Raw genomic sequence first — 12933 nt, forward strand, 5'->3', positions numbered from 1 at the left:
CAAGGAAACTGTATTTGAAGGTGAAGGTGATTTTGTAGACATGTGTGAAAGACATGTTCTGAAATGCAAGTGGTGTTATTTGGAGAGCACTTCGTTTACGTGTCAGATGTGTAGCCAAGCAGTAATGGGTCGCCATAGCTGCAAATATTAGACGGTAATATGAAGTGTTGTCAGCTGAAGTCTGATGATCCAGACGACCGTAAGGATGAAGTACGCAAAAGTACCGCTAGGCCGCGCCTCTTTAGCTCAGTGGCAGAGCACTGGTCTAGTAAACCAGGGGTCGTGAGTTCGATCCTCACAGGAGGCAGACGAATTTTGGATATCAGTTGCGCGTCGTGGCCTTATAGCAAACAGTATCTGGGATGACTAACAATTAGCGAGAGGCGTTTTATTAAGAATTACTCTCAGATGTGATTAAGGCGAATGGCGCAGATAAAGCATTTGCCAAAGCGGTACAGCATAAGGTGGGATGGGACAGTCTGAAATATATTTTAAAGATGTATTTCTCACATATCTCAGAGCCTTCCGCGGTCGTCGTCGTCGTCGTCGTCGTCGTCGTCGTCGTCGCCGCCGCCACTTCTGCAGAAGTAGCAAATGGACATCGTAGCAAATGCGGCGAGGGACGCCCTGCCTTACATTTCCGAATGCACAAAGTGTGTGGTTTAGTTTCCCAGTCTATATTTGGTAGGTCTCGTAGCAGGTTGAATGTATCAAATGGGTGGGAAATAGCAAGGGGCAGCGTCTGTGTAGAACGAAAACACAACTCCTCAGTGGTGTGAGCGTTTTGAGATGAGTCGTATATAAATTCCACTTGTTTGTCAGTGACCGTGTGGCCTAATGGATAAGGCGTCGGACCTCGTATCCGAAGATTGCGTGTTTGATTCCTCTCTCGGTCGTGTTTTTCCAGATCTGAAAAAGAAACATACCGTTTTAGTGTAGCACTTGAGCAGTACGAAACCGTGTGAACGTTGCTGTTGACCATTTTCTGCTTGGAGATGCTCTTGAGCTTGAAACACGCACAACAAGACCGGTGTTAACTAGCGAATTGGTTTGCATATTGCCGTCGCCGCGTGTTTTTGACTGGCACTTGCACATATAAAATAACGTCGGAAAGTAACTCGTTCGGCTTATGAGTCACATCAAGTATGTGTGTTAATTTTGACGAAACTAGCTCTGCAGGTTGTCATGCAATTCTGTTACCTCTCAGAAATGATTATGAAATAAAAGTGAACTACGTGACGAGTGTGACGTTAGGAAAACATTAGGCAACATGGGGAGGTTCTGTATGGGACCAATCAACCCAAACGAGTACTGTGTGACGTGCTAACCGGCATATACTCACCGAGGCAGCGCGGCTAGCTCAGTCGGTAGAACATAAGGCTCTTAATCCCAGGGTCGTGGGTTCGAGCCCCACGTGGGGAGGAACGGAATTTTGTTCCTCTGCAGATGTAACTTACCGTTTTTCTGATTAACGTGATGTAATGGAAATAGCAACTTTCAACTTTGCCTACGTCTCCGTCAGTCGCTACGAAACTGTATTTGAAGGTGAAGGTGATTTTGTAGACATGTGTGAAAGACATGTTCTGAAATGCAAGTGGTGTTATTTGGAGAGCACTTCGTTTACGTGTCAGATGTGTAGCCAAGCAGTGATGGGTCGCCATAGCTGCAAATATTAGACGGTAATATGAAGTGTTGTCAGCTGAAGTCTGATGATCCAGACGACCGTAAGGATGAAGTACGCAAAAGTACCGCTAGGCCGCGCCTCTTTAGCTCAGTGGCAGAGCACTGGTCTAGTAAACCAGGGGTCGTGAGTTCGATCCTCACAGGAGGCAGATGAATTTTGGATATCAGTTGCGCGTCGTGGCCTTATAGCAAACAGTATCTGGGATGACTAACAATTAGCGAGAGGCGTTTTATTAAGAATTACTCTCAGATGTGATTAAGGCGAATGGCGCAGATAAAGCATTTGCCAAAGCGGTACAGCATAAGGTGGGATGGGACAGTCTGAAATATATTTTATAGATGTATTTCTCACATATCTCAGAGCCTTCCGCGGTTGTCGTCGTCGTCGTCGTCGTCGTCGTCGTCGCCGCCGTCGTCGCCACTTCTGCAGAAGTAGCAAATGGACATCGTAGCAAATGCGGCGAGGGACGCCCTGCCTTACATTTCCGAATGCACAAAGTGTGTGGTTTAGTTTCCCAGTCTATATTTGGTAGGTCTCGTAGCAGGTTGAATGTATCAAATGGGTGGGAAAGAGCAAGGGGCAGCGTCTGTGTAGAACGAAAACACAACTCCTCAGTGGTGTGAGCGTTTTGAGATGAGTCGTATATAAGTTCCACTTGTTTGTCAGTGACCGTGTGGCCTAATGGATAAGGCGTCGGACTTCGTATCCAAAGATTGCGTGTTTGCTTCCTCTCTCGGTCGTGTTTTTCCAGATCTGAAAAAGAAACATACCGTTTTAGTGTAGCACTTGAGCAGTACGAAACCGTGTGAATGTTGCTGTTGACCATTTTCTGCTTGGAGATGCTCTTCAGCTTAAAACACGCACAACAAGACCGGTGTTAACTAGCGAATTGGTTTGCATATTGCCGTCGCCGCGTGTTTTTGACTGGCACTTGCACATATAAAATAACGTCGGAAAGTAACTCGTTCGGCTTATGAGTCACATCAAGTATGTGTGTTAATTTTGACGAAACTAGCTCTGCAGGTTGTCATGCAATTCTGTTACCTCTCAGAAATGTTTATGAAATAAAAGTGAACTACGTGACGCGTGTGACGTTAGGAAAACATTAGGCAACATGGGGAGGTTCTGTATGGGACCAATCAACCCAAACGAGTATTGTGTGACGTGCTAATCGGCATATACTCACCGAGGCAGCGCGGCTAGCTCAGTCGGTAGAACATAAGGCTCTTAATCCCAGGGTTGTGGGTTCGAGCCCCAAGTGGGGAGGAACGGAATTTTGTTCCTCTGCAGATGTAACTTACCGTTTTTCTGATTAACGTGATGTAATGGAAATAGCAACTTTAAACTTTGCCTACGTCTCCGTCAGTCGCTACGAAACTGTATTTGAAGGTGAAGGTGATTTTGTAGACATGTGTGAAAGACATGTTCTGAAATGCAAGTGGTGTTATTTGGAGAGCACTTCCTTTACGTGTCAGATGTGTAGCCAAGCAGTAATGGGTCGCCATAGCTGCAAATATTAGACGGTAATATGAAGTGTTGTCAGCTGAAGTCTGATGATCCAGACGACCGTAAGGATGAAGTACGCAAAAGTACCGCTAGGCCGCGCCTCTTTAGCTCAGTGGCAGAGCACTGGTCTAGTAAACCAGGGGTCGTGAGTTCGATCCTCACAGGAGGCAGACGAATTTTGGATATCAGTTGCGCGTCGTGGCCTTATAGCAAACAGTATCTGGGATGACTAACAATTAGCGAGAGGCGTTTTATTAAGAATTACTCTCAGATGTGATTAAGGCGAATGGCGCAGATAAAGCATTTGCCAAAGCGGTACAGCATAAGGTGGGATGGGACAGTCTGAAATATATTTTATAGATGTATTTCTCACATATCTCAGAGCCTTCCGCGGTTGTCGTCGTCGTCGTCGTCGTCGTCGTCGCCACTTCTGCAGAAGTAGCAAATGGACATCGTAGCAAATGCGGCGAGGGACGCCCTGCCTTACATTTCCGAATGCACAAAGTGTGTGGTTTAGTTTCCCAGTCTATATTTGGTAGGTCTCGTAGCAGGTTGAATGTATCAAATGGGTGGGAAAGAGCAAGGGGCAGCGTCTGTGTAGAACGAAAACACAACTCCACAGTGGTGTGAGCGTTTTGAGATGAGTCGTATATAAGTTCCACTTGTTTGTCAGTGACCGTGTGGCCTAATGGATAAGGCGTCGGACCTCGTATCCGAAGATTGCGTGTTTGATTCCTCTCTCGGTCGTGTTTTTCCAGATCTGAAAAAGAAACATACCGTTTTAGTGTAGCACTTGAGCAGTACGAAACCGTGTGAACGTTGCTGTTGACCATTTTCTGCTTGGAGATGCTCTTGAGCTTGAAACACGCACAACAAGACCGGTGTTAACTAGCGAATTGGTTTGCATATTGCCGTCGCCGCGTGTTTTTGACTGGCACTTGCACATATAAAATAACGTCGGAAAGTAACTCGTTCGGCTTATGAGTCACATCAAGTATGTGTGTTAATTTTGACGAAACTAGCTCTGCAGGTTGTCATGCAATTCTGTTACCTCTCAGAAATGATTATGAAATAAAAGTGAACTACGTGACGAGTGTGACGTTAGGAAAACATTAGGCAACATGGGGAGGTTCTGTATGGGACCAATCAACCCAAACGAGTACTGTGTGATGTGCTAACCGGCATATACTCACCGAGGCAGCGCGGCTAGCTCAGTCGGTAGAACATAAGGCTCTTAATCCCAGGGTCGTGGGTTCGAGCCCCACGTGGGGAGGAACGGAATTTTGTTCCTCTGCAGATGTAACTTACCGTTTTTCTGATTAACGTGATGTAATGGAAATAGCAACTTTAAACTTTGCCTACGTCTCCGTCAGTCACTACGAAACTGTATTTGAAGGTGAAGGTGATTTTGTAGACATGTGTGAAAGACATGTTCTGAAATGCAAGTGGTGTTATTTGGAGAGCACTTCGTTTACGTGTCAGATGTGTAGCCAAGCAGTAATGGGTCGCCATAGCTGCAAATATTAGACGGTAATATGAAGTGTTGTCAGCTGAAGTCTGATGATGCAGACGACCGTAAGGATGAAGTACGCAAAAGTACCGCTAGGCCGCGCCTCTTTAGCTCAGTGGCAGAGCACTGGTCTAGTAAACCAGGGGTCGTGAGTTCGATCCTCACAGGAGGCAGATGAATTTTGGATATCAGTTGCGCGTCGTGGCCTTATAGCAAACAGTATCTGGGATGACTAACAATTAGCGAGAGGCGTTTTATTAAGAATTACTCTCAGATGTGATTAAGGCGAATGGCGCAGATAAAGCATTTGCCAAAGCGGTACAGCATAAGGTGGGATGGGACAGTCTGAAATATATTTTATAGATGTATTTCTCACATATCTCAGAGCCTTCCGCGGTTGTCGTCGTCGTCGTCGTCGTCGTCGTCGTCGCCGTCGTCGCCACTTCTGCAGAAGTAGCAAATGGACATCGTAGCAAATGCGGCGAGGGACGCCCTGCCTTACATTTCCGAATGCACAAAGTGTGTGGTTTAGTTTCCCAGTCTATATTTGGTAGGTCTCGTAGCAGGTTGAATGTATCAAATGGGTGGGAAAGAGCAAGGGGCAGCGTCTGTGTAGAACGAAAACACAACTCCTCAGTGGTGTGAGCGTTTTGAGATGAGTCGTATATAAGTTCCACTTGTTTGTCAGTGACCGTGTGGCCTAATGGATAAGGCGTCGGACTTCGTATCCAAAGATTGCGTGTTTGCTTCCTCTCTCGGTCGTGTTTTTCCAGATCTGAAAAAGAAACATACCGTTTTAGTGTAGCACTTGAGCAGTACGAAACCGTGTGAATGTTGCTGTTGACCATTTTCTGCTTGGAGATGCTCTTCAGCTTAAAACACGCACAACAAGACCGGTGTTAACTAGCGAATTGGTTTGCATATTGCCGTCGCCGCGTGTTTTTGACTGGCACTTGCACATATAAAATAACGTCGGAAAGTAACTCGTTCGGCTTATGAGTCACATCAAGTATGTGTGTTAATTTTGACGAAACTAGCTCTGCAGGTTGTCATGCAATTCTGTTACCTCTCAGAAATGTTTATGAAATAAAAGTGAACTACGTGACGCGTGTGACGTTAGGAAAACATTAGGCAACATGGGGAGGTTCTGTATGGGACCAATCAACCCAAACGAGTATTGTGTGACGTGCTAATCGGCATATACTCACCGAGGCAGCGCGGCTAGCTCAGTCGGTAGAACATAAGGCTCTTAATCCCAGGGTCGTGGGTTCGAGCCCCAAGTGGGGAGGAACGGAATTTTGTTCCTCTGCAGATGTAACTTACCGTTTTTCTGATTAACGTGATGTAATGGAAATAGCAACTTTAAACTTTGCCTACGTCTCCGTCAGTCGCTACGAAACTGTATTTGAAGGTGAAGGTGATTTTGTAGACATGTGTGAAAGACATGTTCTGAAATGCAAGTGGTGTTATTTGGAGAGCACTTCCTTTACGTGTCAGATGTGTAGCCAAGCAGTAATGGGTCGCCATAGCTGCAAATATTAGACGGTAATATGAAGTGTTGTCAGCTGAAGTCTGATGATCCAGACGACCGTAAGGATGAAGTACGCAAAAGTACCGCTAGGCCGCGCCTCTTTAGCTCAGTGGCAGAGCACTGGTCTAGTAAACCAGGGGTCGTGAGTTCGATCCTCACAGGAGGCAGACGAATTTTGGATATCAGTTGCGCGTCGTGGCCTTATAGCAAACAGTATCTGGGATGACTAACAATTAGCGAGAGGCGTTTTATTAAGAATTACTCTCAGATGTGATTAAGGCGAATGGCGCAGATAAAGCATTTGCCAAAGCGGTACAGCATAAGGTGGGATGGGACAGTCTGAAATATATTTTATAGATGTATTTCTCACATATCTCAGAGCCTTCCGCGGTTGTCGTCGTCGTCGTCGTCGTCGTCGTCGCCACTTCTGCAGAAGTAGCAAATGGACATCGTAGCAAATGCGGCGAGGGACGCCCTGCCTTACATTTCCGAATGCACAAAGTGTGTGGTTTAGTTTCCCAGTCTATATTTGGTAGGTCTCGTAGCAGGTTGAATGTATCAAATGGGTGGGAAAGAGCAAGGGGCAGCGTCTGTGTAGAACGAAAACACAACTCCACAGTGGTGTGAGCGTTTTGAGATGAGTCGTATATAAGTTCCACTTGTTTGTCAGTGACCGTGTGGCCTAATGGATAAGGCGTCGGACCTCGTATCCGAAGATTGCGTGTTTGATTCCTCTCTCGGTCGTGTTTTTCCAGATCTGAAAAAGAAACATACCGTTTTAGTGTAGCACTTGAGCAGTACGAAACCGTGTGAACGTTGCTGTTGACCATTTTCTGCTTGGAGATGCTCTTGAGCTTGAAACACGCACAACAAGACCGGTGTTAACTAGCGAATTGGTTTGCATATTGCCGTCGCCGCGTGTTTTTGACTGGCACTTGCACATATAAAATAACGTCGGAAAGTAACTCGTTCGGCTTATGAGTCACATCAAGTATGTGTGTTAATTTTGACGAAACTAGCTCTGCAGGTTGTCATGCAATTCTGTTACCTCTCAGAAATGATTATGAAATAAAAGTGAACTACGTGACGAGTGTGACGTTAGGAAAACATTAGGCAACATGGGGAGGTTCTGTATGGGACCAATCAACCCAAACGAGTACTGTGTGATGTGCTAACCGGCATATACTCACCGAGGCAGCGCGGCTAGCTCAGTCGGTAGAACATAAGGCTCTTAATCCCAGGGTCGTGGGTTCGAGCCCCACGTGGGGAGGAACGGAATTTTGTTCCTCTGCAGATGTAACTTACCGTTTTTCTGATTAACGTGATGTAATGGAAATAGCAACTTTAAACTTTGCCTACGTCTCCGTCAGTCGCTACGAAACTGTATTTGCAGGTGAAGGTGATTTTGTAGACATGTGTGAAAGACATGTTCTGAAATGCAAGTGGTGTTATTTGGAGAGCACTTCCTTTACGTGTCAGATGTGTAGCCAAGCAGTAATGGGTCGCCATAGCTGCAAATATTAGACGGTATTATGAAGTGTTGTCAGCTGAAGTCTGATGATCCAGACGACCGTAAGGCTGAAGTACGCAAAAGTATCGTTAGGCCGCGCCTCTTTAGCTCAGTGGCAGAGCACTGGTCTAGTAAACCAGGGGTCGTGAGTTCGATCCTCACAGGAGGCAGACGAACTTTGGATATCAGTTGCGCGTCGTGGCCTTATAGCAAACAGTATCTGGGATGACTAACAATTAGCGAGAGGCGTTTTATTAAGAATTACTCTCTGGTGTGATTAAGGCGAATGGCGCAGATAAAGCATTTGCCAAAGCGGTACAGCATAAGGTGGGATGGGACAGTCTGAAATATATTTTATAGATGTATTTCTCACATATCTCAGAGCCTTCCGCGGTCGTCGTCGTCGTCGTCGTCGTCGTCGTCGTCGCCACTTCTGCAGAAGTAGCAAATGGACATCGTAGCAAATGCGGCGAGGGACGCCCTGCCTTACATTTCCGAATGCACAAAGTGTGTGGTTTAGTTTCCCAGTCTATATTTGGTAGGTCTCGTAGCAGGTTGAATGTATCAAATGGGTGGGAAAGAGCAAGGGGCAGCGTCTGTGTAGAACGAAAACACAACTCCTCAGTGGTGTGAGCGTTTTGAGATGAGTCGTATATAAGTTCCACTTGTTTGTCAGTGACCGTGTGGCCTAATGGATAAGGCGTCGGACTTCGTATCCGAAGATTGCGTGTTTGATTCCTCTCTCGGTCGTGTTTTTCCAGATCTGAAAAAGAAACTTACCGTTTTAGTGTAGCACTTGAGCAGTACGAAACCGTGTGAATGTTGCTGTTGACCATTTTCTGCTTGGAGATGCTCTTCAGCTTGAAACACGCACAACAAGACCGGTGTTAACTAGCGAATTGGTTTGCATATTGCCGTCGCCGCGTGTTTTTGACTGGCACTTGCACATCTAAAATAACGTCGGAAAGTAACTCGTTCGGCTTATGAGTCACATCAAGTATGTGTGTTAATTTTGACGAAACTAGCTCTGCAGGTTGTCATGCAATTCTGTTACCTCTCAGAAATGATTATGAAATAAAAGTGAACTACGTGACGAGTGTGACGTTAGGAAAACATTAGGCAACATGGGGAGGTTCTGTATGGGACCAATCAACCCAAACGAGTACTGTGTGACGTGCTAACCGGCATATACTCACCGAGGCAGCGCGGCTAGCTCAGTCGGTAGAACATAAGGCTTTTAATCCCAGGGTCGTGGGTTCGAGCCCCACGTGGGGAGGAACGGAATTTTGTTCCTCTGCAGATGTAACTTACCGTTTTTCTGATTAACGTGATGTAATGGAAATAGCAACTTTAAACTTTGCCTACGTCTCCGTCAGTCGCAAGGAAACAGTATTTGAAGGTGAAGGTGATTTTGTAGACATGTGTGAAAGACATGTTCTGAAATGCAAGTGGTGTTATTTGGAGAGCACTTCCTTTACGTGTCAGATGTGTAGCCAAGCAGTAATGGGTCGCCATAGCTGCAAATATTAGACGGTAATATGAAGTGTTGTCAGCTGAAGTCTGATGATCCAGACGACCGTAAGGATGAAGTACGCAAAAGTACCGCTAGGCCGCGCCTCTTTAGCTCAGTGGCAGAGCACTGGTCTAGTAAACCAGGGATCGTGAGTTCGATCCTCACAGGAGGCAGACGAATTTTGGATATCAGTTGCGCGTCGTGGCCTTATAGCAAACAGTATCTGGGATGACTAACAATTAGCGAGAGGCGTTTTATTAAGAATTACTCTCAGATGTGATTAAGGCGAATGGCGCAGATAAAGCATTTGCCAAAGCGGTACAGCATAAGGTGGGATGGGACAGTCTGAAATATATTTTATAGATGTATTTCTCACATATCTCAGAGCCTTCCGCGGTTGTCGTCGTCGTCGTCGTCGTCGTCGTCGTCGTCGTCGTCGCCACTTCTGCAGAAGTAGCAAATGGACATCGTAGCAAATGCGGCGAGGGACGCCCTGCCTTACATTTCCGAATGCACAAAGTGTGTGGTTTAGTTTCCCAGTCTATATTTGGTAGGTCTCGTAGCAGGTTGAATGTATCAAATGGGTGGGAAAGAGCAAGGGGCAGCGTCTGTGTAGAACGAAAACACAACTCCTCAGTGGCGTGAGCGTTTTGAGATGAGTCGTATATAAGTTCCACTTGTTTGTCAGTGACCGTGTGGCCTAATGGATAAGGCGTCGGACTTCGTATCCGAAGATTGCGTGTTTGATTCCTCTCTCGGTCGTGTTTTTCCAGATCTGAAAAAGAAACATACCGTTTTAGTGTAGCACTTGAGCAGTACGAAACCGTGTGATCGTTGCTGTTGACCATTTTCTGCTTGGAGATGCTCTTGAGCTTGAAACACGCACAACAAGACCGGTGTTAACTAGCGAATTGGTTTGCATATTGCCGTCGCCGCGTGTTTTTGACTGGCACTTGCACATATAAAATAACGTCGGAAAGTAACTCGTTCGGCTTATGAGTCACATCAAGTATGTGTGTTAATTTTGACGAAACTAGCTCTGCAGGTTGTCATGCAATTCTGTTACCTCTCAGAAATGATTATGAAATAAAAGTGAACTTCGTGACGAGTGTGACGTTAGGAAAACATTAGGCAACATGGGGAGGTTCTGTATGGGACCAATCAACCCAAACGAATACTGTGTGACGTGCTAACCGGCATATACTCACCGAGGCAGCGCGGCTAGCTCAGTCGGTAGAACATAAGGCTCTTAATCCCAGGGTCGTGGGTTCGAGCCCCACGTGGGGAGGAACGGAATTTTGTTCCTCTGCAGATGTAACTTACCGTTTTTCTGATTAACGTGATGTAATGGAAATAGCAACTTTAAACTTTGCCTACGTCTCCGTCAGTCGCTACGAAACTGTATTTGCAGGTGAAGGTGATTTTGTAGACATGTGTGAAAGACATGTTCTGAAATGCAAGTGGTGTTATTTGGAGAGCACTTCCTTTACGTGTCAGATGTGTAGCCAAGCAGTAATGGGTCGCCATAGCTGCAAATATTAGACGGTATTATGAAGTGTTGTCAGCTGAAGTCTGATGATCCAGACGACCGTAAGGATGAAGTACGCAAAAGTACCGCTAGGCTGCGCCTCTTTAGCTCAGTGGCAGAGCACTGGTCTAGTAAACCAGGGATCGTGAGTTCGATCCTCACAGGAGGCAGACGAATTTTGGATATCAGTTGCGCGTCGTGGCCTTATAGCAAACAGTATCTGGGATGACTAACAATTAGCGAGAGGCGTTTTATTAAGAATTACTCTCAGATGTGATTAAGGCGAATGGCGCAGATAAAGCATTTGCCAAAGCGGTACAGCATAAGGTGGGATGGGACAGTCTGAAATATATTTTATAGATGTATTTCTCACATATCTCAGAGCCTTCCGCGGTCGTCGTCGTCGTCGTCGTCGTCGTCGCCGCCGCCGCCACTTCTGCAGAAGTAGCAAATGGACATCGTAGCAAATGCGGCGAGGGACGCCCTGCCTTACATTTCCGAATGCACAAAGTGTTTGGTTTAGTTTCCCAGTCTATATTTGGTAGGTCTCGTAGCAGGTTGAATGTATCAAATGGGTGGGAAAGAGCAAGGGGCAGCGTCTGTGTAGAACGAAAACACAACTCCTCAGTGGTGTGAGCGTTTTGAGATGAGTCGTATATAAGTTCCACTTGTTTGTCAGTGACCGTGTGGCCTAATGGATAAGGCGTCGGACTTCGTATCCGAAGATTGCGTGTTTGATTCCTCTCTCGGTCGTGTTTTTCCAGATCTGAAAAAGAAACATACCGTTTTAGTGTAACACTTGAGCAGTACGAAACCGTGTGAATGTTGCTGTTGACCATTTTCTGCTTGGAGATGCTTTTCAGCTTAAAACACGCACAACAAGACCGGTGTTAACTAGCGAATTGGTTTGCATATTGCCGTCGCCGCGTGTTTTTGACTGGCACTTGCACATCTAAAATAACGTCGGAAAGTAACTCGTTCGGCTTATGAGTCACATCAAGTATGTGTGTTAATTTTGACGAAACTAGCTCTGCAGGTTGTCATGCAATTCTGTTACCTCTCAGAAATGATTATGAAATAAAAGTGAACTACGTGACGAGTGTGACGTCAGGAAAACATTAGGCAACATGGGGAGGTTCTGTATGGGACCAATCAACCCAAACGAGTACTGTGTGACGTGCTAACCGGCGTATACTCACCGAGGCAGCGCGGCTAGCTCAGTCGGTAGAACATAAGGCTCTTAATCCCAGGGTCGTGGGTTCGAGCCCCACGTGGGGAGGAACGGAATTTTGTTCCTCTGCAGATGTAACTTACCGTTTTTCTGATTAACGTGATGTAATGGAAATAGCAACTTTAAACTTTGCCTACGTCTCCGTCAGTCGCTACGAAACTGTATTTGAAGGTGAAGGTGATTTTGTAGACATGTGTGAAAGACATGTTCTGAAATGCAAGTGGTGTTATTTGGAGAGCACTTCCTTTACGTGTCAGATGTGTAGCCAAGCAGTAATGGGTCGCCATAGCTGCAAATATTAGACGGTAATATGAAGTGTTGTCAGCTGAAGTCTGATGATCCAGACGACCGTAAGGATGAAGTACGCAAAAGTACCGCTAGGCCGCGCCTCTTTAGCTCAGTGGCAGAGCACTGGTCTAGTAAACCAGGGATCGTGAGTTCGATCCTCACAGGAGGCAGACGAATTTTGGATATCAGTTGCGCGTCGTGGCCTTATAGCAAACAGTATCTGGGATGACTAACAATTAGCGAGAGGCGTTTTATTAAGAATTACTCTCAGATGTGATTAAGGCGAATGGCGCAGATAAAGCATTTGCCAAAGCGGTACAGCATAAGGTGGGATGGGACAGTCTGAAATATATTTTATAGATGTATTTCTCACATATCTCAGAGCCTTCCGCGGTTGCCGTCGTCGTCGTCGTCGTCGTCGTCGTCGTCGCCACTTCTGCAGAAGTAGCAAATGGACATCGTAGCAAATGCGGCGAGGGACGCCCTGCCTTACATTTCCGAATGCACAAAGTGTGTGGTTTAGTTTCCCAGTCTATATTTGGTAGGTCTCGTAGCAGGTTGAATGTATCAAATGGGTGGGAAAGAGCAAGGGGCAGCGTCTGTGTAGAACGAAAACACAACTCCTCAGTGGC

At 46.1% G+C, this 12933-nt stretch overlaps 9 non-coding genes across 9 annotated transcripts; all 9 read left to right on the top strand.

Moving 5' to 3' along the window:
• The first annotated feature begins 235 nt into the window (after nt 1-235).
• On the top strand, nt 236-307 carry Trnat-agu (transfer RNA threonine (anticodon AGU)). Its single transcript has one exon. It is a non-coding gene; the product is annotated as a tRNA-Thr (tRNA).
• Nucleotides 308-1760: 1453 nt separating this feature from the next.
• On the top strand, nt 1761-1832 carry Trnat-agu (transfer RNA threonine (anticodon AGU)). The gene has a single exon. It is a non-coding gene; the product is annotated as a tRNA-Thr (tRNA).
• A 1456-nt stretch (nt 1833-3288) lies between these two features.
• Nucleotides 3289-3360, top strand: Trnat-agu (transfer RNA threonine (anticodon AGU)). The gene has a single exon. It is a non-coding gene; the product is annotated as a tRNA-Thr (tRNA).
• Nucleotides 3361-4801: 1441 nt separating this feature from the next.
• Nucleotides 4802-4873, top strand: Trnat-agu (transfer RNA threonine (anticodon AGU)). Its single transcript has one exon. It is a non-coding gene; the product is annotated as a tRNA-Thr (tRNA).
• A 1453-nt stretch (nt 4874-6326) lies between these two features.
• Trnat-agu (transfer RNA threonine (anticodon AGU)) lies at nt 6327-6398 on the top strand. Its single transcript has one exon. It is a non-coding gene; the product is annotated as a tRNA-Thr (tRNA).
• Nucleotides 6399-7839: 1441 nt separating this feature from the next.
• On the top strand, nt 7840-7911 carry Trnat-agu (transfer RNA threonine (anticodon AGU)). The gene has a single exon. It is a non-coding gene; the product is annotated as a tRNA-Thr (tRNA).
• Nucleotides 7912-9355: 1444 nt separating this feature from the next.
• Trnat-agu (transfer RNA threonine (anticodon AGU)) lies at nt 9356-9427 on the top strand. Its single transcript has one exon. It is a non-coding gene; the product is annotated as a tRNA-Thr (tRNA).
• A 1453-nt stretch (nt 9428-10880) lies between these two features.
• Trnat-agu (transfer RNA threonine (anticodon AGU)) lies at nt 10881-10952 on the top strand. The gene has a single exon. It is a non-coding gene; the product is annotated as a tRNA-Thr (tRNA).
• A 1447-nt stretch (nt 10953-12399) lies between these two features.
• Trnat-agu (transfer RNA threonine (anticodon AGU)) lies at nt 12400-12471 on the top strand. Its single transcript has one exon. It is a non-coding gene; the product is annotated as a tRNA-Thr (tRNA).
• The last annotated feature ends 462 nt before the right edge of the window (nt 12472-12933 follow it).

The sequence above is a fragment of the Schistocerca gregaria genome, chromosome 4 (assembly GCF_023897955.1).
Source record: "Schistocerca gregaria isolate iqSchGreg1 chromosome 4, iqSchGreg1.2, whole genome shotgun sequence".
NCBI classification, from domain to species: Eukaryota; Metazoa; Arthropoda; class Insecta; order Orthoptera; family Acrididae; genus Schistocerca; species Schistocerca gregaria.